General features: G+C 33.4%; 2 protein-coding genes across 2 annotated transcripts in view; both read left to right on the top strand.

The window, feature by feature from the left end:
- LOC123314772 (supervillin-like) overlaps positions 1-21761 on the top strand; it is a 275601-nt gene that overhangs the window by 10259 nt on the left and 243581 nt on the right. The gene's annotated exons all lie outside the window — the stretch shown is intronic.
- Positions 287-21761, top strand: part of LOC123314790 — a 97307-nt gene continuing 75832 nt past the window's right edge. The window contains exon 1 of the mRNA XM_044900153.1: positions 287-499. The gene's annotated coding sequence lies outside the window, so the exon portion shown is untranslated. The remainder of the gene's footprint in view (positions 500-21761) is intronic.

Here is a 21761-nt window from a genome sequence, read left to right as displayed (position 1 = left end):
TCCCGACAAGCGATCGCCGATGCAATTGCACAAGCCCTCGTCGGCGTCGGCCGACCATGGTTTCGCAAAACCCACCGATGCGACAAAAACGACAAAGCCCCTAGTACCGTTCTTCCGGCTACCATCCAAAGGCTTCGTGGGCCTTTGAGGATTAATCCAAGGAGGCGTGAAGGCATCACAAAACGCCGCCGCCACAAATACTCGCGTTTGCGCGGCGTTCCACGAAACTTTCCGTGGACCAGTTAATGGAACGCTATCGTAATTACTGAGTTGTTTCAGCGCGAGCTGCATGTCATTAGTACGAAATGAAAGGATTTTCCGATTTTCCCAACGGACGCTGAACGCTTTTCCCCCTCGAAAGTCAGCGGAGACGCGCGTTTCTTGCAAGTTTGGCTCTTTGCGCCAGTGAGGTTTCCTGAGACTTCCGACGTCTGTGTTTGTATGTGTGTCTGTGTGATCAGCTGAGAGGATAACGCCGCACTATCTGTTGCCACTCGTTGTAAGTACTCAATTGAACTTTGCCGGTTTGAAAGATCGGTTCGCGTGCCGATGCTGTCTGATAGGAGTTTGATATTGAAGATCGCGAAGAGTCAGGTATTTGGGTCGAGGGCAAACTCGACGTGTAAATAACATGATTGTTTATGTCGTAGTGTTGGGTTTCTGGAATTTTCTGCGATTTCGACGATGGATTTTTCGAAATTTTCGACGGACAATGCGATTCTTGATACGGATATAGATGAGATAGTTATCCATCGTTTTCAATATCTGACAATGCTCCCATTGTTTTTCGCATTTTTGTGGAAACATTATCTGAAATAACTATTTCCACACATAGGGAAATGAATAGTCAGTTCCACGTTCAAAATTAGTCGCCTTTTTATAAAAATATCAATTTTTTGGCTGAACATGTTTCACAAACACATTGTACAGTTAAAGGAGCTTTAATAAAAAAGAAAACTTGTTTTCGCCTCTTCTTGATATTAGCATTAATGTAACTTCAATCCAATTTTATTTCTTTACAATTTTCCTAGTAATGTTGCTGTCAAAATTTCATTATATTATTTCAGACAACATCAAAGACAACTATTCCATTTAGATATAGGAAAAACTCACATTATTCGTTTAGGTTTAACAAACTTCACCGGTGAAATATACAGAGTGGGCCGTTGAAATGGAAGCACATACAATCAGGGTAACCGAAGTGCTTTTAAATAACCCATATTTTATAGATCCAATATTTTGTATGTATTTATCATCGCAACATGCTTATTTCGTACTTCTTTATTACCAAGATACAGGGTGATTTATGGATTTTCCTAATTCGATCCCGGACTAGGAAAGAAATTTTCTAGTCGATAAGAGAACGGGCCACCATTCACTGTTGGGTTAAAATTAACAGTGCTGTTTCTAAGGTGGCGTAAAAACACAATTACAAAGCCTACACAAAACACAACTGGTTCTCGTACAAGCTCACGGAGCTTCTGAGGGGTACATTCATTTTTGTGATATTTGATTCGCACGTTCTTTGTCGGGGTCGCCAAGTTATGAAAATTTCAAGATCTTGAATTGATTTCAAGAAGTAATTTCAGAATTTCAAGACACGACAAGAAATTTTATGTCAATACTAAGATTTCTTTTCAAGGAAATAAGGAATCTTGATAATCCTGCCTAACCATAAAAACGCTAAAATGTGTTTATTTATGAAAAAGATAACATATTTTAACATTAATTATCTATATTTATTTATTGAACATATTTTATGCTAGCAAAATGTATATCGAAAATAATTAATAATAATCTTGCTGAAACTCCAATTGGAATCTAGATTTGCAATTTCTAATTTCGGCATACACTTTTTTATGTTCATGAAAACATGGTATAATCTTGGCTTATTTATTATTTTCGACGTTGGTACTTGTGTACCCCTGAATTTCGAAAGAATAACAGAATTTTTTCGTGTCAGTATTGCCACTAGTAGAACCACTATCTTGCATTGGTAAATGCTGCTGCTTAGCTTAGTTATAATAAATTAGTTGTCCCATTGGACAGGGGCGTAGCAAGTTCGATCCGGGCCCTGGTGCAAACCCTATCACCAGGCCCTTTCCCTTAATTATTTCTTATATCAATAAGGAAGGGGTTGAGTGAATTTATATTTAGGGATTTAGTCTGGACAAAGGTCAAGAACTAGAGTACAAGGAAATTCATAGTAATAATAATAAGGTGAAAAATGACCTTATTACATGGAAGTTTTCATTAATTTATAAATATAATTCCATGTAAGTATAAAAAATGAATAAATTAAATAATGTCTATAAATATTTGAATAAAATCCTGTAACATTCAAATGTTTCCTTTCATTAGCTTATGTCGAATTAAAGACGCCAGCGCAAATGCGCAGAGATTATAGTCGATCTGAATATTCAGTTTCCATATGTGAGAGAAGAGCAATAAAAGAATTAATTGAGATTCCGCGTTGTTTGGAAGAGTAGGTACCTATCTTAAAGTTTTACCTATCTTAAATATCTATATAACTAGCTGCTTATAAGTATCTCCGGTAAATTTACGAGAGTGCTTTAATTGCTTTCCTCCTTAATAAGGGGTGAGTCTCTATAGTTTTGAAATGTTGTGAATTTTGGTTGTGACCAGATAGGTAAGACTTTGGGAGATATACCAACCAAACCATTTGAATTCTTCAACCTTAAGAAGAACATTGATGAAGAACAATATTCGTCAATCCACAAAGTGGGATCTGTCTGCTGTCTTGCTTGAAAAGGGCGAATAGAAATTCAAGCCTGTCAGGTCTGTAATTTCAAAATTTGTATTATATCAACTTGTAATATATTAGGTTTAAGAAAAATTAGGTCTAAACAAGGTAATTAAAATACTTCAATCATAAATAAAAAGAAGGTGGCAATCCATATTTGAAAAAACATAACGAAAATGAATCGAAAAATGCGATAAATGAAAACACATATCAGAACAGGTCAACTGGAAAGATTAACTGTTCTTGCTTTATGTATTCGGTATTTAGCAAATACCGAGGCAAATACCGACAAGGGAATCGTTAGAAAGAGGATAAACGCTCGGCAAACTTCTTTAAATGAGATTTAATCATTTTATCGCATATTTCAAGTTTTGCTAAGTCATACATGGAAACGTCTGCATACATTTTATCTCTGAATGTGTGCTTAAATGAAACTATTTCTAATTGAGAGAGTACGAAAGATCAGAAGAAGGAAATTTTGTTAGATTTTCTACTCGACCAACTAGCTCAGTATCACAGCAAATTTTCAGAGTCGATGGATAGATTACTTGAAATCTTTGTAAACTTGTAACAATTCCTTTGAACCGATGTTCTATAGCCAAATCGAAACTGATGTCCTCTCAATTAAATTGCAGTTCAAATGAAACACATTAAAATTATACAACACAGCACATACTATTTCTCGATGCGAATAACTTAGAGTTCTTTGACAATAATTTGAATTGCACTATTGGAATTGCGTGAGGAGAATGATACAAAAATCCGAAAACATGGGTTTAGTGTAATATACCGATGAGAAATACAAAAATCACAGATGACAAAACCCAGGGCGGCAAAGCGGATGGATAAAGGAAAATAATAAATAAATAAAATCTGACTGGTAGCCGTCATTCATTTCCGAGTTCATTATTTCTCTGCCACGCAGACGTCCTCGTAGCGCAATAATAAATGAAATCATCTTGAAAGCGATAATAAACTCATAAACCCAAAAGGGTCCAATTTTTACTTCTTTCCGATTTCAAAGGAAAATAAAATGACAATTTGTTAATTTCTATGGAAAAATTTTCGTTCTTCGCCTCTGCGAAAAATAATAATAATAATAATTATGATCGCTCTGATAATATTCATATTTATAAATCTTTCGCATACATTAATTAAATAAATGTTAATTCTCCCATGCTGAAAAAGTTGAGCCGGGCTCTGGCCCTAGCACCCCCTATAGCTACCTCCAAGCCATTCGAAATAACGAAGTTTGTAATATTCTTTCGTATAAGCGGCAACGTCTCAAAATGTCAATGGAAAATGTTTTAGTCAGATAGATCAGTAGATAGCGTAAACTCTAGTAACAAAATTTTCAGAACAATGAGAATTGAATATGATCACGCATTCTTTATAAATGTCCAATTATTTCTCAAATAAGAGGCACTTTGACTTTTGATGTTCCTAGGAAGAAGCTTCCAAGGTTCATGCAGAGTTTCTAAGAACTAAGTTTTACGATCGATGAATGATTTTTTTAATTCGCTCTTTTGAAAAATGTCCGGGAGTTTTATGATTTTTGTGGCGCACCATTCAAGAACTTTATTGGGGAAAATAAAGAGAAAAACATTTTATGTCATTTTCCATATTGAATATTGGAATTACCGGACAAAAATACCTAACAAACTTTCACTCTTACATTTTGGAGGAATTTCTGCAGATTTTATCGCAATGAAAGGGCGATATCTCAACCTTTTACACGATGATTCTTTCGTATTTTTGAGTTCTCACGACAACTCAAGTAGGTGATTTTTAAAAAATCATTCAATATCGACTTATTAGTTATCAATATGAAAACCAACATGTAGGTTGAAAATTTAATGGTCTTCTATCGACTGCTTCACTGAACAATGAACAATAAAATGTTTTGTAGAGAAAACTGAAAGTGTAACCTAATTAGAATCGGGTCTAACAAATGATTCAGATATACCTTTTACAATTACGCATGAGAGATCGTTTTTGTTTCCCAATTAACAGGGAGAAAATATAAATGGAGTTTCGTGGTGTATAAGGAAACCTTGAAGTTGTAAATAACGTAATTGTTAGACAGTTTACGTAGTGTCATCGGTAAGTAAACAATATTTGAACGGAAATGATTCACTAATGAAGTAACTAAAGTATGTATTCGTAATACAGAGTAGAGCATTTGACATCTTGCTTCCTTAAGTGCATATTGGAGATCAAATATTATATTATTTTATCGCTTATGAGTATCGGAGAACATAGAAGCAAACTGCTCTAACAAAACCTTTTGAAAAGGAGCTTATAAAGTCCAAACTAACTCATATCTTCATCGGAACTCTAGCAGAACCACCTCGGAGTGTCGGACTTTTTGGGTATAATTTCGTCCAATTTTACCTATGAAAACACTCTGTACATTATTCATTGTCATGAAGGCTGCTCATGCACCATTTACTTGCAAGATATGAATTCACAGAATGCTTTTTTTAGAATCGAAAACTGGCCGGAAATTGCCTCCATCGCAATTATTATTTCCCGTCATTGAATGAACGATTTGTCCGACGACGTTTGTCATCTTTTCCACCGTCTAAATATAGGAGGCATTGAAAATTTTGTGGGAGGCATCTGGCGTCATGAATGCAAAATTAAACCTTCAAAATAAACTGGCTACGTACACTGAGTTAGCAGACAATTTCGTCTGCCAGATTATGTTATTCATCCCAGTTTATGCCTTCTTCCTTGGATAACAATTCACTTAATCTAGGAGCGGTTATTTCTGGCTAGAAGACACCGATCTCTCGTGTATAGCGAGGGAAGTTGCGAGCTAGAGGTAGAGACAAAAAATTTATTCAAATTCACTGGCATGAGACATGTAGCAAATAAAAAATCTAGGCATGAATAGTGGAATCTCTATTTATGCTCTGCAATGATTCCAATTATTGTAATGATACAGTTTTCTTATTTTCATTATTATTGTTCCCTGTTACCCCGTTATCCTGTCTACTAGGTACCTAATTCAATCGAACGTTAATTATATCTTGATGGGAGAGAAGAAATATACGCAGATATATAATTTGAGTAGCCATGTATGAGAAAGCCAGATGTCGTATAGATTTATAAACTACTTCGATGCTCCCACTGGCTTTCAACAAAAGGTCCTCTGCTTCATTCAGTCGGCAGCGATTGGATGAGTTATTTGATATTGACGAGCTCAAATAAGAGCGAAACTTGTCGGTCCGATTTATAGTCTGTTCCGATATTCCTGAACAGTACTGTCAGTATTTCAGAAACGATGCCTATTGGCCCAGTCGTTCGAGTTCTATTGTTATTCGATTGCGGGCCAGTACTAGCAGCAATATCGGAACAGGCCCTTATTCGTTAATTATATGACTGCTTCTTTTTGAGTCAACGCTTGGTAGTAGTTATCAGAATGCTTGTGAATTTATGAGGTAGAGCAATGAGATGTCAGGAATAAATGTCTCATCAGAAAGAACTTAACAAACCCCTAAAATAATCTGTATACTAGCTATATACAAGATGTTATGTAAATTCGATATGTGACTAAACTTCGATAGGAGGTTCTCTATGTCAAATGAGACAAAAATTGAGAAAATTGGTTTTTATAATTCTGCCCCGCTTGAGATTATTTTTATCTTTAACCATAATGTTTTTCCATTTGAAGGCTTAAAAATTTTTTGTTTTATTGGCCCTACAAAAGTTCCAATGGCACCTGGCCATTACTGTTGTGTTCACTTTCTAGAGTCTAGATATGATTTTTTGCCTTCTTGTTATTTTTTCTGAACATTATACTCAAAATTTCTCAGTAAATAATATTCCAGACTGAATACCGTTGAAAACAATCAATAAAATGTAAACACAACCAATAGTACGCCATCGGAAATTTATCAGGTTGGACAATTATACAGGATGTTTTCTAATTGAGTGTCAATATTTATGGGGTTGATTTTTGGGCCCATTTTGAGAAAAAAACTTCATATGAATATATGTCCTAAACGTCTTACCTTTTGAGATACAGAGTGGTAAAGTTTTCAAAAATAAATTATTTATTATCAATATCTACAATACCACTTCAAATATTTTAATGAAATTTGTCATACATGTGTACTATGAATCAAGAAGCATTTTTTAATGTATCACTTTTTTCTTAATTTCCACCAGTGTCGTTCGTACGTAATTTGAACTACCTATTTTGGCAGACATTGATGGTACGCCACAGATTTTTCCTGAAATAAAAATTATTTTTGAAATTCCCAATCACTTCTCACCAAAGTTGATCACTTGACTTTTTTCAATCCGATTCACGGTTTCCGCTTAAAAAAATAAAAACTGTTTCTCTGCATGATCATAACAATATCCTTAATACATACCTACATATGACAATATCGCCATACACAGACATACATACGTAGATTTTATTTTTTTAGACGAAACCCGTGCGTCGGACTAAAAAAATTCAAGAGATCAAATTTGTTCATAGTTGAATACGGTCAGTGGCGTGCTACTGACTGTCTAAATAATACCACCCTGTTTCTCAAAAAGTAAGACGTTTAGGACATATGTTCAAATGAAGTTTTTTTCTTAAAATGGGCCAAAAAATCACCCCCATAAATATTGACATTCAATTAGGAAACACCCTGTATATCAATGATATGTAAATGATAGTGTTGCAGGAAGATTTTGAGTTGAAATTTCAGAGGAAAAAAATGCAAAATTTTATATTTAGGCAACAGAAACTTCAGCAATCTGCATATAGCATTAACAAGCAATTATTTTTTGTCAAATTGTTAATGCATCTTAATCGAAAGTTATTAAGAGAAATAAATTTTGATTATTTCGAACAGGTTTAGATTCCAGAAAATAACTTTTCACTGTATTACTCGTTGCGTTTGCTCCTCGGTTTGCTCTGTCTAATGAGCTCAAGAACTTCCAATAGCAAGGAACAGATGAGAAAAATTTCAATTTATAGATAATGTTCTTTATTCAACGGATGAGTTGAATTACTCAATTGTTTGAATATCAATTTTTCGTCTTATATACACTTTTTCTTTTTTGATGATATGGATATATGTATATGTTTCACATCGCTATTATAGCTATATATCAGCTGTTTGGCTGTTTTTGTACTTTCTTTCATTAGATATGACCTGTGACAGTTATTCTTGAGATTTTAAACACATGCCCTTTCTATTTTGTTTGTAGGTCCGAGAAGTTTTCAATATAAAATGCATGATTGTATTACATATCCTGTTGTGGTGCATTGCTTGTCCCATGTGACTTTTTCTGTAGGTCTCAGTTTCATCACTATATTCCGACATTAATTTCATTCGATAAAACTAAAAACTCGATAGAACTAAAAATGATATTTTTACTGGTTTTTCAACAGCCTGTATCTTTCAAACCTAGCCGATTCGGAAAAAAAGGTATAGGAAAAAAGTGTGTCTTTTGACCTCAAGAATCTAGTATTAAAATATTTGTACGAGTCAAAGACTCAGCCTGTATAATTGAAAATGAAATGAGATATTTTAGAACATTGTGGGCAAAGTACCTTTAGTTTTCTACTCGAATATTCTGGCTATAATTCAGTCGGGCGATTTACCAATATCTGCTCTTTCGCTTCTTCCTCTTAATCAAAATGTTAAAATTTTTCTATAATTTCATCTTGAGTCTTGACTCATTTCATAAGTGAGTAAGTAGAACGTTTTATGCCTCTTCAGTCCATTGTAGCCACGACCTTTTTGGGTCGTTGGCATATTATGCTATTACTTTTAAATTAATCGATTTAACTGATGACTAAAAAACATTTTCATTCGTTATTCGAAATGAGCAAATGGAATTCTATGAAATTATTATTTATTGGAGAAGGGCCACGAGAAGGGCTCATTATATTCATTCGTTACGTTGAAGGGTTAGTATTGAAAATACTGAGTCCCCCCGATCGATTCAATATCACAATAATTGGCAAATTGAAAGATATAAAGAGTACGGAAAATGGGGAATTTTCATATTTCATGTGAAAGACGTGGAATTTTTCACGTGAAACACGCACGAATTGTGCATTTTCAATTCCAATAATTCGTCATGCTCGTGGGAAATGATTATCATTTCGTGCTCGTTATGCTACACGCATATAGGTACTATTTTTGTCGGTCCACATTCGATCGGAACAAATAATTTTTAAATAGAAATTCGACTAGTGGAACGAATAGAGTTGAGCATTTCATTATTTCGGTCGTAATGGAAGGAATGATTCAATAGGCAAATATTTCCCAGCCTTAAATTGATGGATTGATCGTTCGCTTGATCACGACTGAATCAACCTCTCAGCTTCTAATGAACGGAATTCGAAGTTCGCTAGTGTTTTTTCCAGTCTGAATTCATCTTGGAGTAGAAAATGATCTTTTCGATTGGGTAAGCGGACCGACCTTCGAATAATTGCCCTATAAAAATATAATTCGATTGAAGTAATCGGTTTATTCCTATCTGATCGAATATAAATATTATGGTGGAAAATCGTGTATAATAAGAAGCCTTTTTATGTGACCTTCATCGTCAGGTTTAACCTTTCGTTGCAACCGTTTCGAAAAAGTACAGCACGAATATAATCTTATAACGAATTCATTTACACTTTATCTCCTTGAAAATATCAATATTTTGAAATTCCCTAGAATCAAATCTTATAAAGATTGTGTCAAAAATGTGCACAGAGTTTTCTGGTGGTGATAAAACATTGACAAATAGGTATAGTTTGATAAATAAACTCATGGCCCAAAATGCATATTGACGGAAATAGATCCTTCCAAAGTGTATAAAATAAAAAATTACGCATAACTTTTGAACGGTGAATGTCACCAGATTGAAAAGTCGCGCATAAATGTGTGTTATTAAAATACATTTTTTTGTAACACTTCTACATTTTTGATATTGTTATAAAGACTGTGTTTTTAGTTGGTGATTTTTTGGGACAACTTCTTTCGTCGTATTTGTTTTGGTAAAAAAAAATAGAAGCATTTGATGGAGCTAAGAGAATTTCATGAAAAAGGTACACTTCCCAAATACAAAAAATTTAACCGTTTTCAAGATATTCAAATTATTTTTATTTTATTTTGATAACAGTACTTTTTTCATGTAATTAATAACTAATACGACGAAAGAAGTTGTTATAAATAAATTACTCGCCCTCCAAAAACAGTGTTTACGACAATATCAGGAATGTAGAAGAGTAATGAAAAAATATTGTAACAACATACATTTATGCCAACATACATTCATGCGCAATCTGGTGTCATTCACCGTTTAGAAGTTATGCGGAGAAATTTTTCTAATTTTATCAACTATGGAAGGATACATCTTCCTTAGTATGCATTTTGGCCATGAGTTTATTTTTCAAACTATACTTATTTTTCAATTTACTATCAACCCCAGAAAGCTCGGTACACATTTTTGACTAACCCTGTATACATTGAATAGTGTCTGAAATTTGAATTTTCACAATGTTGCTACTTAATCCATCATGATGAATAATGTGGAATAGATGCTCTCCTATTTATTTTATTTCACGTGAGATGGGCAAACGAATAAGAAAATCATCCCTTCTCTAGTCCGGCCTCTATTGTTCGAAATCAGACATTGATAATCCTACTTTTTCTGTTTTCTTTTTCTGGAAACTGAGTAAAAACTTGCATTCCCAGTTATTTGAGCTGACCGTTCAAGTGAAATAATTTATGACGGAAAATGAATTGGACGATGTGCTTTTTCAATCACTTTGGTTCATTCTATCTAAATTTTCCTCAAGTATTTGCTAGTCGTCTTCGGGAATCACCCCGTAAAGTTATTTTCACTGTTTTATCAATATCTACGTAGAATTTATTTCTTCAATTAGTCGAATGTAGCATGGTACTATGAAGGTTGTAAGGTATTGAATTTCATCAATTTGATACTTGCAGATTACAGCTGAGTAACTCGAGGAGTCATATCATAACATAAGCAATCAATTTGCAGGGGCCAACTATGTGAAATATAAAATAAGACACAATAAGTGAAATTGAAAAATTTTGAGGCTCTCGAAATGCATTTGAAATTAAGGCTTTCCATATCAATATATTTGACATTGTGCCTCTTGCTATTTATGCATGTACCCCTATAAAAATCTTCAGAAGTCAAATATCTGGCAGTCTAAGCAACTGGAACTCTTCCGCATATACATCTATTTCCAACCTCTGTGTTTCTTCTGATAACAACAAAATGAGAAAAATAGAGATTTTGGTGGAATTTTCCATGTGATTTCGAATTACCCCACACATGGTATATACAGGATGGGTCTTTGACTCGTTCAAATATTTCAACAGTAGATTCTTGAGATCAAAACCAACACTTTTTTCATATCACTTTTCCGATTCAGCCCTGATAAAAATATATAGCCATTTGAAGTTTTTATAATGAGCTGTGCCACCCCTGGAAAAACAGAATAACATCTAGAATAACTAGCTAAATCTGTGATACTACACATCTGTGGATCTTTCAAAAGGAGTTGCATTCGGTCAAAGTACCGAATTTCACAATTTTTTTTTATTTTTGAACATTACAAAATGTTCAAATATTCATTAGATAGCGTCTTATGTAGTCTTATGTAGTTTCAAGAGTTGTTAGCTTTGAATTTTTGGTACATTTATGGTACGTAATGTAATGGTCATATATAATGCTAAGACCTGGGCGATATCTTCTGTTCGAAAAAGATTCATCAAATAAATAAAAAACTATAGTCCGAAAATCGTTTCATTTAGTGAAACCGTTTGTGGGACAGTAATAATAATAATTTTTTTAAGGTATTTCAACAGCATTTATCTTAAACCGAGCCGATTCGGAAAAAATGATTAAGGAAAAAAGTGTTTCTTTTCACCTCAAGATCCTAACGTTAAAATGTTTGTACGAGTAGACTCACCCTGTATGTTGGATGGGGTTGCGCCCAAGGAAGAGCTCCCACCAAAGTAGCGTAACACTGACATGGCACATACATGACAATGGCACATACATGACAATGGCACATACATGACAATGGCACATACATGACAATGGCACATACATGACAATGGCGATGCATAATAATAACTGACACTTCACTCAGAAGTCGAAAACGCTTCGTTGAAGAGTTACGTTGCTTTGAAAATGGTTTGATTTTGGATTTATTCAATTTTTTCAGAAAGACCGAGACCGAAAATGAAATTTTGCAGTAATATTTTTCAAATAGAGATGCACCTAGAACTCAATTTTTCACTCATCCCTCATAGCTACAGAGGGGTCAACCCTCTTTTTATTTTCCGACCATACCTTTTCATCCATGCTCATCGAAAAGTATGCATGAAATGGCGAATTTTTCTGAAAGTATGAATTAAGATCCTTTAATCATCACTTTTACACCAATCAGGTATACACAAAGAGGTAAATCATTAATGCTAAGCCGAACTCAACCCAAGGTACAGTTTTTTGGGGCCGAGCTCCCCAAGGGTGCATTTTAGGGACAACGTTGGCTCATGATGTCATGATGACATGAATTATGAGATATTTCTAACAAATATTTTCATAGACTTCTTTCTCTATGCCATTTCGATTATGAATTTCCTTTAAGTGATCTATTTGCTACACATATGATTCGAACAATATGTTATGAACGAGTCACATTTGTACAGTGTACACACATACATTTATAAGTATTCCACTTGAGTACATATTTTCATTCTGATAAACTTCAAGCGTTAACCTATTTCGTGAATTGGGGTGTAGTTTATTCAAATATTGGAGCACTCGTTTTATGTCATTGTTTCCAATGATGAATCGGAATTTATCTTGAAAAAATTATAACTTTGCCTAAAACTGTCTGGCGCCTTCCGCTAGTGAAGGTAACTCGATGTTCTTGATGGCTGAATCTTAGACTATCTGGGAAAATACCTTATATATCGTCGTCTACAGAGTGTTTTTTCAAGAACTAGTGATTGGTCACATCCTCAAAACCATAGGGGGCATGAGAAAATATTTGAAAATTTTCCAATATTATGCAGGAGGAACAATAACACCTTTAGACAATCCTCTAATTAGGATTCATCATTTAATGATATACAGCGTGTCTGTCTCATGACTATTGCGAACAAATTCATGATATTTATCTCCGAACTATTCTGAGCCTGCCTATGTCCGGAAATACTTGAAAGCTTTTTGATGCGATTAAATTCATTGTTCGATTGCTCTACACGAATAGTTCCGAATAACGAACGTTTTTCAATTTCTGACTGAAAAATTATGTATCTTAGAGGAAAAACGCAGACTCTTTTAAATTTAAATTGAACAAGAATTGTAGAAATGAATTTAATTTTGGAAAAAGGCACTGGCGTACTTTGTTTTTCTTCAAAAATATGAACGTCAATGCCAGTACGCACGCCGCTTTGGCTGCTGAAGACAAGGTGTAATAATTAGCTTAATAAGGTATTCATGTTTAACAGACCTCGTTCAAATATCTCAAGCCGTTTCTAAAAAATCGAGAAATTTGTTATTTGTTTGGAATGCATTCAAAGCCCTCTGCATCTTGAAAAACAAGCATTTCCGAACAAAGGCCTAAAGGACCTTTCCGACTTCAAATAACTCAGAGAACAATACTCAGAATTCGTTTGCGATGTTTATACCTATATCCTATATAATAAATTGAAAATTTACCTAGACGGCCTCCGCTTTCCATTTTTTTTCTCACAAAATACTCGATAAAATGTAAAACAGGAATCGAGTACCTACTTTCGAATGAATACAAAAAAGGAATATTCCCAGAATTTATTAAGCTGGACTCATGATACAACAAATTCATAATATTTCCTTTCCACAATACACTCGTTTATGAACAAATTAACACAATGATTATCCCTTGAAAGAAATTCGAATTTTGTGCACGTTTAAAATATGTCCAATTGACACTGACGTCTTGCAATTTTCGAAAACATGTATCATATCATATCATTTGAGCTCGAAAGACGGGGCCGACATTTTCTGCTAGTAATATGAATTTCCATAAGATAGCATCGTTTTCCCTCTCTCTAGCTATGAATATTTTGTAGCATTTTGAATAGATTTTGTATCGCATAATATCGTCAGATACGTATACTGGATCTCATGCTTCCCCCATCTGTTATTTCCACAATAAGCAATAAATAAAGAAGAAACTGAAGTTTTCTATTATATATGAATCTGTGCAGTGTGAAAGGGTCTTCAACGTAGACAACAACCTACCTGATGTGATTGTTTTCCATTATGTATTTCGTGTCATTATTCAAACTCACTACGAGGTCTTAGGAATATATTTATAAGGTGTCTCGAAATTGATGAAGGAATGTGGAAAGTAGAACTTTGGAAGTTTAACATTCTTTAAGGAATTTCGTTTTTCGAACACGATGTAGATATGTATATGTTTGTGTGGTTTTTGCTTTTAACATGGTGGAAATGCACTTTTCGGAACTCATCTTCCCCGAAATATTTGTAATCAATTTCTTCATAGATTGCTAATGATAATTACATGATACAATACAAAGTGTTCCTAAATTGGAGGTACAAACGAAAGGGGAGATTCCAAGTAATTCTAAGAAAAAAAGTCCTATAAGCATGGGATCGCAAACGTTTCGTTTTCGTGATATAAGGTTTGAAGATTTTTTCTGATAGTATCTAGATTGCAGAAAATATTCAACTGAAGATCGGGAAAATAACCATAAAAACTAATCTGTAGCTAGTACCTAATGAATTTATTCAACACAGCTTACTAACTGGAGTTTTTATGACGATTTGGATTTTTCTGAGGATTGAAGAGAATCGTTCAAATTTTTTTTCTCGAAATGGGTAGTTAGTAGATACCACAAAACTGCAAAAGATTATTTAGTTTAATATAACAACAAAGCTTCCTTTTCCATTGTTTCAAATTAACGGTGGTTCACCAAAGAAAGTTCTGGAGGAAGAAAAGGTACAGTGTTCCAGAAAAAATATCACTCACCACATGGTGTGAACTATCAATTATAATATTAATGCCAAATTTCGGTTGAATATCTTGTGAAGTGTAGATAACAAGAGAAAAAAATCTGCAACAGCCTGTATCTTGAAAAAGAATCGTTTGCGATCCTATGTTGTTACTTTTTTTTTATTACTCAAGGAATCTCCTCCTTTCGTTTGTACCTCCAATTGGAGAACACCCTGAATAGGAGGTGGGCCATGACATGAACACAAGTCACCGAATTCGACTACGAAGATTTAATTTTCTACATCCCCTCTGACTTTTGGTTCTCTGCCATTAATACAGACACACATACAGGCACATAATTTAATCCTCAACCACTTCGATAGATATCACTCTTATGATTACTAGATTAGGTATTTCAGAAGACATTCTCACAAAACTTGTGTTAAAACGAATATTTTCCATTATTCTAGAAAATTGTTCAAATTTCGAGAACATGTATAACGTAAAGTACATCCGTCTTTCATTTGACGCAAAATTCAATACTCTATAATATTGATCTCAAATATTATTTTTTCCAAATTTTCAGTCCTATAGGTAGAATATATGATTCACTCGATTCCTAGAAGGAAATCACTGAAACTTTTCTATTCCTTAATATGTTGGTGAAGTAGCAGTCTTATCAATATTATAGTCTTCATGCGATGGCGCGAGTCTCTAAAATAATGGCACAAATCCATGGAGAACAGTTCTCCTGATTTTCCTCAAATTTGTTGGTGCAAAGGGTCATCAAATCACTTCTGTTTTAATAAATATGAAGCAGAGCGAGTTAAAATTGTGAAAATATATTATTTTCATTTATTATTACAACATTATATTTATGAAATGACGGAAAAAACTGAGGAAAAAACTATAAGAAAATTTTAAAAATTATTCCAATTGATATGTAATTTCTAGCACCTCCCACTCAATTTACAATAATTACATGAAAACGATTATTTTTCGTTTCGGATTTGCAGAAACAAACCGTATATGTATGAAACGTTACCATAAATGAACGACCTTGCACCTCAATTCTAATTTGGCGACATGATGAGTAATACAATCAAGCATTGGCAACTCAAATTGCGGAGTATCCATCCTACTCAATATACATATTTATATTCTTGTTAAACTAACTGACCGAAATAGTCATTCTCTAATTTGACTTGTTTATATTACTGCCTAATCAAGAAAGTATAAACAGAGTTTCTTTCCAAGGATTTCTTTGTTCGGCTTTTTAAAATATTGACTCTTTCTTTTTTCCTAATATCTAATTGAATTCAACACGGCTAAAAATTTTGATATTTTTGGGACTCATTTATTTCAAGAAAATTTGTTAATTTGATTTAAAAAATAAAGTCCTTATAAATGATTGTAGCATCGCAGGGGTCGTCGAAATATTTTCATTTCGCAGAATTCAATAATATTTGCGGTTCTAGAAATATAATGTTAACGGAATTTGAATTAGGAATCGAGAATGGCTGCCAATTTTGAAACTCTATTGAATTGGAACCAAAATAATACTTCAAAGCCGAATGTGTTACAATCAATTAAAAAGACCCTGTATAATTATCGTCCTGTCATATTGAGCGTGACATAATCTGGATGACACATTGTCATAGATGTTTGTGTAGTTTTGTTGAGGAACTATTTTCTTTTAAATCTTAGGATATTACACAAAGGACTTTGATACACGATTCTTCGATGAAAATTAGTAGGGGTAGGTACTCACCATTGATTCCGGGATATAGCCCTTAGCAAGCGTTAACAAGTTGACCGATTTTTCTCAAGGTAATAAGAGTAAAAATGGTCTATGCATATTTCTTGCGCTTCTCTATTTAATTATCAGTTACTGAAAATATCAAATAATTAATTAAAGGAAGGCTCTTTCACGTCTACCCCAGTCTTATTTGTTATTTTACCCTATAAAAATATGGTCATCTTTAGGAATGTGTCAACGAATCAAATGAACCGTCATAAAATCTTTGATTTTCTTCAAATACATTCGTTAATTTGGCCCCTGTATGAACAAAGTTAGATAAGGGATGGAAAATATCGCTAGTGTATTGTTTTATTGTCAATCTAATCAGGAAACTTATGCGATTATATCATCGTAGTCAGCTTTGAATCATTCTATGCTGTTCCTTACTGAAGGTTTTTGAAATAAATATCATTGAATATTACAAATATTTTTAAAAATCTGTTTGAGATGTTTGAATTAATGATGTTTTTTACTCTCAGAAGCACTAGAAAACCAACATATATTTTTTATATCCCAGATTTCTCCCTATGAACATGTGAGTGAATGGAAATGAAGAAAATTGCTGTTTTTTTTACTCAGTTCTACGGTTGTGCGAAAATATAAACGGTTGAATAAATCTTCCAGTTTGGATATAGATTTTGGAAGATGAAATTCAATATTTTTTCAGGAAGTACTATTAATAATAATTGGAAATAGTGTATTGATGTTATAATCATATTTCAGAAAGGAGGTCATAGCTTCGACTAATCGGATTAAAAAGGTTAAGTGTGCCAGTTTGAACTCCATTCGAGCTTTGTTCTGATTATTATTCACCGAGTGTTCATATAAACCAGCTCAATAAAAATTGATTATTAACAAATTTATGGATCTTAATCAAAAGGCCAGTGAACTCTTTCATTGAAAACGTTACGTTAGATGGAGATTAAAATTATTTCAATTTGTATTGTGACATTTTCATCGACGAATCTATTAGTCCTGAAAGCACCAGTTTGGTGACAGCTTCAATCAATAATTTGTAGTATCAATAGAATTTTTTCATCTCATACTATCACTTACAAATAACACGAATAAGTTCAAAATAAAATTTTACACTCATTCAAAATTAATGAAACAAAGGACAAACAGATATTTGAAGAAAATCAGTTGGTGTTTGGAATTTATTCGAAGTATTTATCATAACATCACCTGACAAAATATATCCTGACAAATAAATAGGTACAAAAAGTTTCTGGATATTGCTGGATTTTATTTTCCAAAAATGAAAAGACCATAATAAATAAATATTGGGAAAATATTTGTTGATACCTTTGAAAATTCTCATGATAAGGTTTGAAAAAAAAATTTCCGACTGATGCTTATTCGTCATTTATTGACACTATTCTTAGAAATTTGAAGTTATCATTGTTAATTTTATAAAACTTAAGAAATTCAATGAAAACAGATATGGTAGACAATATGAAAATTATTAAAACGAAATTGAACAAAAATAAGCTGACCTACAATCTTGGAAGTATTATAATATTCAGTTTGTTTTTTAGTTACGATAGTCGTCTGTCATTATAGAACTGAATTCTGGTCCGTGAGATAAAGCAAGGATATTAAGTATATGTGAAAATTCTTCAAATGCAGTCACTTAATTTATTTATTTCTATATGTTTCAGATAAGATAAAATGAGTTGATTTGCACAGTTTTCCTTATTTATTCGATTACATTTTATTTATTTTGATTGGATACTTCAGGAATATTACTGTGGATTCATTAATGATTAGATTCGTATATACATAAATTTTATTATTGAAAGATTGTTAGTGTTATCGACTGCTCTCACCATATCTAATTGAGGTGATAAGAACTATTTTTTCTATTTATTGTTATTTTTATTTAGATAGAAGAGGTGTGAATACAGAAAATGAAAAATAGAAAATGAGTCTCCCCGACTATACTTTTGCAAGACCATACTTTTCTCATGAAATTTTCCTCCAGTGTTTTCGCTCAAAAGATCGTTGCTTTCTTCTCCTTCATGATTCATAATACACCGTTTTATTGTTATATTTTTGCAATAAGAATTAGTTAATTTGATTGGATAGCCGCTTCAGCGTCTTTAAGAAAATGTTTGCAATTTGTTGGGATGCAACAAACTTAAAATGTGAGTGTATGATTTCTGACAGCATAAAAGAACATCGCTCACTCCATGGAATTGATGAAAACTGGATCTAAGAGGGCCGTTAATTACTTTGTCACATATTGTCATTAGTTTTTTCGACCCATGTATTTTTAATTCGTTCACAAATCATTCATTCCATTCTGCAGAACAATAAATAAAGTTGATCAATTAAGTGAACCTTTTCTTCACCAGTCCAAAACAATTCATGAGAAAATGAGTGCCAAAAAAAAACATGTTCTGTATGTAAGTTTTTCATCCGTAATAAGTTTTTTCGATCCCTAATTGTACTTATTGACGAAACTTCCAAAATTAAATCACATCTGTAGTAGTATCACCATGCATCTAAATCTAAATTTTTCGGTGAAATTCTGGTTCATTTTCATTAACCCATATGTTTATGCTTGAAAAGCTGAGTTAAAAGCTATCTGTCAAACAGAAGGCAGGTTGGGGAAAAAGGTTTCTTATTCACATAAAATTCGTTCTCAAAAGCAACCCAAAAAAGCAATTTTTTGTTTAGCGATAATATTTACTGAAAAACCTAAAAAGGTTCAAAAGTATCGATAAAGTTACCTTCACCTTAACATGGTGTCATTATGACTTCCGTGAAATATAGGAATCTTTGGAAAAAATTCAAATATACATCTTGATTAATGTCATGTCTCAGTCTCATCGACCTATTGGAGACTTCAGGATATTCTATCATCTCGAACGTACATGCTGTATAAACACGATATTTATAGCGTGTTCGAAAAATAAACTGTCCTGCTACTATATTGATAAATGTAGGTATAAAACCTATGTATCACTCAGAAACGAAGTTTTGAATATTCTTCTGCTTATATTATTGATATTAGTGGATTTGGTTCATGAGGCCGAAATGATTAGTGTAATGAATGCTTTTCATACATTCTAATACGTAGTAGTAATTCAATCTAGTTAATCCCAGTGATCGAAATGGGACTGGTACAATGAAGGTTATAGAAACTATTTTTTTTTTCGCAGTAAACTCCATAATTCGAATCATTACCGCCACCTTATTGCTTTAAAAAAAATCTTATTCTGCTACTCTGCAGGTTTTTGAACCAACTCATGACTGCCTGTAATATACCAAGTGACATATAGACGACAGATAAGCCACTATTAATGAAATAATACAACATTTTTTGGTATACAGAATATTTCAAAAATGATTGTAGAAGTAGGAGATTCAGGGTATTTCGGGGTGTCTGAATCAGTGTTTGAAATATGTCCTAACTATATAAGTATTCATTTAAGAGATACATAATGTTTTATGTTTTTTATCAAACACTTTCAATCGGTGTAAGTCTTGAATGACTATATGGATTCTCATGGAAATGACGTTTATTGACTCATAATGACTTGTTGATACCGCAGTCTTTACTCATACAATTATACAGGGTGTCCCAAGGGTGGCTTAAAGACGTTTACGTAGAAAGGATTGTTCTGAAATCTTGGTACTAGGGTTTACGCTTCTGATCTATCTGACTGCAATATTTTTAATGTTGCGACGTTGCCGCTTATAGAAAACATAATACAAACTTCCTTATTCCAAATGGGACACCCTGTCTATTTTGAATTTTTTCACTTCTCTATCTCCATCTGAGTATTTTTGTCTACTACTTCCCTATCCCTATTCCTGATACTTCGGAGATATTAACGGTTTTGAACAAAAAATTGCCAGAATCATGGATCCAATGAAATCGGCATAGAAAAGGCATTTTATATTTTGGGAAACTGAAATTTTTAAACTAGGTTACTGAGATCCTGAATATGAGTTTCGTGTAGAAAAAACTTGGTTTGTGATATAGATTTATATACTTTCCTCCTCATTGGACTTTCATCAAGTTCAACATTTCAATCGTTTCCAGGTATCTAATATAAGCTACAGATTTCACTTTCTTTTTTCCAATTTTTTCATTGATTTATCTTACTTGTTGACCATAGAATTGACTGAAACACAAAAAAAAGAATTGGGGGCGATCAATTTCTCACTGTTCTGTTTTGATTTCGAATAAATAGCTCAATCACAGTATTAACTATCTAATTGATAGGATTTTTTCAATTCACGTCCATATTATACTTCTGTTATTCGTGTAGCTGGAATTTTTAGTTGCATGACCTTGAACTTCAACCGAAAGACGTTTAGTGATAAACTGCACTGTTCAATAGAACAGAACGTTGGCATTCATCATGAATTGAATCTCAATTGAAGCTACGCGTGTCGTCAATAATTCAATTATTTGTTCAATTATTTTGCTATAGCGAAGTTTTTCCTATATGCAAAATAACCGATTTTTTTTATATTTCAGACATTCATTAACAAAATGATGAGCAAGTCATGCTCTCATCTCTTACTTGATTTCTAAAAATATAAACAGTCCTCCAAAAATATCGTCATAATGTGTATGAAGTCAAGCGCACCTATAGGTTTCGATCCTTGTCCATCGATGAACGTTGACAGTGTCTATAATAGGACGTTATTTTCCATGGAACCTCAACAGTTTGTTCCTAGATGTTTGAGAAAGTGGTTGGGGTATAACCTTTTCATACTAGGAGAAGACGTTTTTCTTCGAAAACCCCAAAGAATTCAGAAGCAACAGAAGATAAATACTTGGAGCACACAGTACTCTGCCGTCAAGAGGGCAGATCTAAAATGGAGGCGACAATAATTCCGAAACCGGTCTACAGTTTGGGAATTCCTGCGTTGATTCATGACTAGTTCGCACTCGAGTTTGCACGGAACGACAATTATTTGAATTGTCGTTTCCATTTTAAAAGATAATGGCGACATTGAGACAGCAGTCTTGACGATCAGCACATGCCACTGCCTGCTTGATGTGGATCCTCTTGGCTCACAGTTACCCTTCAACGTGATGGTGTTGTCTGAGGTTCTCGTGGATAACATAATCATAGTAGAGGAGTTCAGCAAGGAATCGATAAAATTCTACTGCCTTGGGGTTTTAGTAGCTCATCCCATTAGAAGAACCATCAAAACCCATTGGTGCCTTGCTC

This window comes from Coccinella septempunctata, chromosome 1, assembly GCF_907165205.1.
Source record: "Coccinella septempunctata chromosome 1, icCocSept1.1, whole genome shotgun sequence".
Taxonomy (NCBI): Eukaryota; Metazoa; Arthropoda; class Insecta; order Coleoptera; family Coccinellidae; genus Coccinella; species Coccinella septempunctata.
The sequence above is the reverse complement of the archived record's forward strand: the minus strand, read 5'-3'. Positions and strand labels throughout refer to the sequence as shown.